Here is a 5,400-nt window from a genome sequence, read left to right as displayed (position 1 = left end):
TGCATGACCTGTCATTGCCATAATAAATAGATGAAACCCACTAGCATGAGTAGGAGTTGTTTGAGCCCTGATGTGCCTACTCATTCATGCTTGTTTGTCATGCCTGCTACTGATTAGAGTTGAGTCAGGTCTGATTCATCGGGGATGAATCAGAGGTGTGTGAACATGTCCTACTATTGAGAGCTAAGTGTGTGAACACGATTTGGTAAAGGTAGCGGTGAGAGGCCATGTAGGAGTACATGGTGGGTTGTCTCATTGCAGCCGTCCTCAGGAACTGAGTTCTATGTTTGTGATCCATGAACAGTTACTACCACATATTGGGTTCCGGTAACTCGACCCCTCTAGACTTATTAATCAACATGATCTGTGTCCAGGAGTTGCAACTAGTTTCTGGTGTTTGTAGGTAGTGTTAGTAGTCTACCAAGTGGCACCCGGTACAGGTGGGCTTGGGACAAACTAGGCACAGTGGCACGGTGTACCAAGTGGCACCCGGATGGTGGGCTTGGGAACCCTGCTCACATCGTTTGGGGTCGTGAGCGACACCCCAGCAAGATCTCCTTGCGGATGGAACCCAAATAGGCGATAAACCTGGACGAGAGACTTGTGTGGTTAGTCAGGTCGTGGCCGACACCCTCGCTGGGCTTCTGCTTGAAGGTTGCCGAGTACATGTCGTGTAAACGGCGGTAAGTGGTGAGAGCGTGTGTGAAGAAGTACACCCCCGCAGGGTTAACATTATCTATTCGAATAGCCGTGTCCGCGGTAAAGGACTTCTGGGTTGCCTGTACAGTTCATAGACAAGTGAAAGTGGATACTCTAAAATACGCGAGATAAGCGTGAGTGCTATGGATGGCGTTCTCGTAGGGAGACGGGAGCGGATCCATAGTGATGTATTGATATGGTGAATATGTGGACTCGTGTGCGCCACCTCAAAAGAGTTACTTGCAGTCGTAGTTCAGGTTAGCCACTGAGTCAAAGCTGGCTTGCTGCAGTCAAACTCCACCACCCCTTGTTGATAATGATGCATATGTAGATAGTTCTGATGTAAGTCTTGCTGGGTACATTTGTACTCACGTTGCTTAATTTATGTTTTTGCAGAGAGATTTCGGTCTCGCTAGTAGTACCGCGTGGACTTCGACGTTTAGCTTGTTACCTCAGCTACGATCTTGTGCCCTCGGCAGAATCTGATAGACAGTCAGGCTTTTCAGCCTTTTTCATTTCTAGATGTCTGTACTCAGAAATGTTAAGCTTCCGCATGTGCTTTGACTTGTATGCTCTGATTGTTGGGTCATGAGACCCATGTTTGTAATATCTCGCTCCTCGGAGCCTATTGAATAAATACTTGAGTTGTAGAGTCATGTTGTGATTCCATGTTGTATTTGCACATATCGAGCATATTGTGTGTATGTTATTGAAATGCTTGGTATGTGTGGGATCTGACTATCTAGTTGTTTACCCTTAGTAGCCTCTCTTACCGGGAAATGTCTCCTAGTGCTTCCACTGAGCCATGGTAGCTTGCTACTGCTCTGGAACACTTAGGCTGGCCGGCATGTGTCCTTCTTCGTTCCTGTATCTGTCCCTTCGGGGAAATGTCACGCGATGAATACCGGAGTCCTGTTAGCCCGCTACAGCTCGGTTCACCGGAGTCCTGCTAGCCCAGTGCTACAGCCTGGATCCACTTGCTGATGACCGACACGTTCGATGCTGGGTCATGGATGCTTGTCCCTGTAAGTTTGTGCCACTTCGGGTTTATGACTAGCCATGTTAGCCCGGGCTCCTTATCATATGGATGCTAGCGACACTATCATATACGTGTGCCAAAAGGCGCAAACGGTCCCAGGCAAAGGTAAGGCGACACCCGTGGGAATACCGTGCGTGAGGCCGCAAAGTGATATGAGGTGTTACATGCTAGATCGATGTGGCATTGAGTCGGGGTCCTGACAAAGGGCGTGCATGATTTTCTCGAAGTGGCTGAGGCAAACAAGCAGAATGGTTTTATGTGTTTTCCATGCCCTATATGTGGGAATACGAAGTCTTACTCTGACCAGAAAATCCTTCACACCCACCTGCTTTACAAGGGTTTCATGCCACACTATAATGTTTGGACGAGGCACGGAGAAATAGGGGTTATGATGGAAGACAGCGAAGAAGAAGAGTACGATGACAACTATGTGCCCCCTGAATACGGTGATGCTACTGAACATCAAGAGGAACCAGACGATGTGCACGATGATGTTGCAACGGGTGAAGCTGCTGAAGATCAAGAGGAACTAGACGATGTGCCCGATGATGATGATCTCCGCCGGGTCATTGTCGATGCAAGGAGGCAATGCGAAAGTCAAAAGGAGAAGCTGAAGTTCGATCGCATGTTAGAGGACCACAAAAAAGGGTTGTACCCCAATTGCGAAGATGGCAACACAAATCTCGGTACCGTACTGGAATTGCTGCAGTGGAAGGCAGAGAATGCTGTGCCTGACAAAGGATTTGAGAAGCTACTGAAAATATTGAAGAAGAAGCTTCCAAAGGATAACGAATTGCCCGACAGTACATACGCAGCAAAGAAGGTCGTATGCCCTCTAGGATTGGAGGTGCGGAATATACATGCATGCCCTAATGACTGCATCCTCTACCACGGTGCGTACAAGGATCTGAACGCATGCCTGGTATGCGGTGCATTACGGTATAAGATCAGACGAGATGACCCTTGTGATGTTGACGGCGAGCCCCCTAGGAAGAGGGTTCCTGCGAAGGTGATGTGGTATGCTCCTATAATACCACGGTTGAAATGTCTGTTCAGAAACGGAGAGCATGCCAAGTTGATGCGATGGCACAGTGAGGACCGTAAGAAAGACGGGAAGTTGAGAGCACCCGCTGACGGGTCGCGGTGGAGAAAAATTGAGAGAAAGTACTGGGATGAGTTTGCAAGTGACCCAAGGAACATATGGTTTGCTTTAAGCGCTGATGGCATTAATCCTTTCGGGGAGCAGAGCAGCAATCACAGCACCTGGCCCGTGACTCTATGTATGTATAACCTTCCTCCTTGGATGTGCATGAAGCGGAAGTTCATTATGATGCCAGTTCTCATCCAAGGCCCTAAGCAACCCGGCAACAACATTGATGTGTACCTAAGGCCATTAATTGAAGAACTTTTACAGCTGTGGAATGGAAACGGTGTACATACGTGGGATGAGCACAAACAGGAGGAATTTGACCTAAAGGCGTTGTTGTTCATGACCATCAATGATTGGCCCGCTCTCAGTAACCTTTCAGAACAGACAAACAAGGGATACCACGCATGCACGCACTGTTTACTTGACACCGATAGTATATACCTGGGAAGCTGCAGGAAGAATGTGTACCTGGGCCATCATCGATTTCAGAAATCATACCAAGGATAAGGAGTGATGTGGTGCAATGTCTTGTCAGTTTCGAGCTGGTGTTTCCACCATCCTTCTTCAATATCATGACGCACGTCCTAGTTCATCTAGTCGACGAGATTGTCATTCTCGGCCCCGTATTTCTACACAATATGTACCCCTTTGAGAGGTTCATCGGAGTCCTAAAGAAATATGTCCATAACCGTGCTAGGCCAGAAGGAAGCATCTCCATGGGCCATCAAACAGAGGATGTCATCGGGTTTTGTGTTGACTTCATTCCTGGCCTTAAGAAGATAGGTCTCCCTAAATCGCGGTATGAGGGGAGACTTACTGGAAAAGTCACGCTTGGAAGGGACTCAATAATATGCAGGGACGGATATTCTTGGTCTCAAGCACACTACACAGTTCTACAGAACTCTACCTTGGTAACCCCGTATGTCGATGAACACAAGAACAGTCTGCGCTCCAAACACCCGGAGCAGTGCGACGACTGGATTACATGTGAACACATCAGGACTTTCAACAGTTGGTTGGAAGCACGTCTCAGAGGTGACAACACTGTTTGTGATGAGCTGTACTTGTTGTCCAGGGGACCATCTTCGACTATTACGATTTGGAAAGGATACGAGATAAATGGGAATACATTTTACACGATTGACCAAGATCAAAAGAGCACCAACCAAAACAGCGGTGTCCGCTTTGATGCAACAACCGAGAGGGGAAAGGACACATATTATGGTTACATAGTGGACATATGGGAACTTGACTACGGACATGATTTTAAGGTCTCTTTGTTTAAGTGCAAATGGGTCAATCTATCAGGAGGCGGGGTACAGGTAGACCCACAGTACGGATGGCAACAGTGGATCTGAAAAATCTTGGGTACACTGACGAACCGTTCGTCCTAGCCAATGATGTGGCATAGGTTCTCTATGTGAAGGACATGTCTACCAGACCGAGAAAGAGAAAAGATAAGGAAGTGAATACATCATACGATGAGCCAAAGCGCCACATAGTTCTTTCAGGAAAAAGGGACATCGTGGAAGTGGAGGACAAGACAGACATGTCTGAAGATTATGAAAAGTTTCATGAAATTCCTCCCTTCAAAGTCAAGGCTGACCCCAGCATCCTGATAAACGATGAAGATTATCCATGGTTACGGCGCAATAAGCAAATGACACAAGTGAAGAAAAAGTGAAGACTTTCTCCCGCAACTATTATGATGATACCATGCCAACTTTGTAACACACGAGTATAATACCATTGTCCGTTTTGTACATGCACATGCTATGTGGGTGAATTTATGATACCATGCCAACTTTCAACTTTTTTAGAGTTCATTTGAAATGCTTTAATGTCTTATGGTTCGGCCCCCGTAATAATTAAAAATAGCAACAATAAGTATTTTGTTGTAAGTAGAAACAAAATAAAATAAATAAAGCAAGAAATAAAATAAAAAAACAAAAAAAGTGTTTTCAAATTTGAAAACTAATGGCACTAACAGAAAGTTTATAATTTTCCTAGAACTAAAAGCAAAAAACAAAAGAAAATAAATAATGCAGAAAACAAAACAAAAAACTGGAAAAAAATAAAAATAGCAACAATAAGTAAAGAAACAAAAAAACAAAAAGTGCCTCCTACTGGGCCCCCACGGCCTGAATACGACTAGAAACCCTACCATGGGCCAGGATTCAGGCCCGCAGTAGGCCCAGAAGGCCCATCAGGCAAAGCAGTGGCAAATAGGCCCGCAAGCCTACGGTGGAGAGGAGCTCGAGAGGGGTGCGGCAGTGGGGCTTATAAACCACCGCGCGCCCCTCTCAACTAGCGAGGTGGGACTAAATTTTGGCCCTGACGCGGGCAGCACAGGGGCCTTTGGTCCCGGTTGGTGGCACCAACCGGGACCAATGCCCACCCTTTAGTCCCGGTTGGTGCCACTAACCGGGACCAAAGGCCGCCGCTTCCCGCCCTTTGGGCTGCTGAAAAAGAGGCTTTTGGTCCCGGTTGGTGGCACCAACCGGGACTAAAG

This window comes from Triticum dicoccoides, chromosome 4B (genome assembly GCF_002162155.2).
Source record: "Triticum dicoccoides isolate Atlit2015 ecotype Zavitan chromosome 4B, WEW_v2.0, whole genome shotgun sequence".
In the NCBI taxonomy this organism is placed as follows: Eukaryota; Viridiplantae; Streptophyta; class Magnoliopsida; order Poales; family Poaceae; genus Triticum; species Triticum dicoccoides.
Note: the sequence above shows the minus strand (reverse complement) of the source record.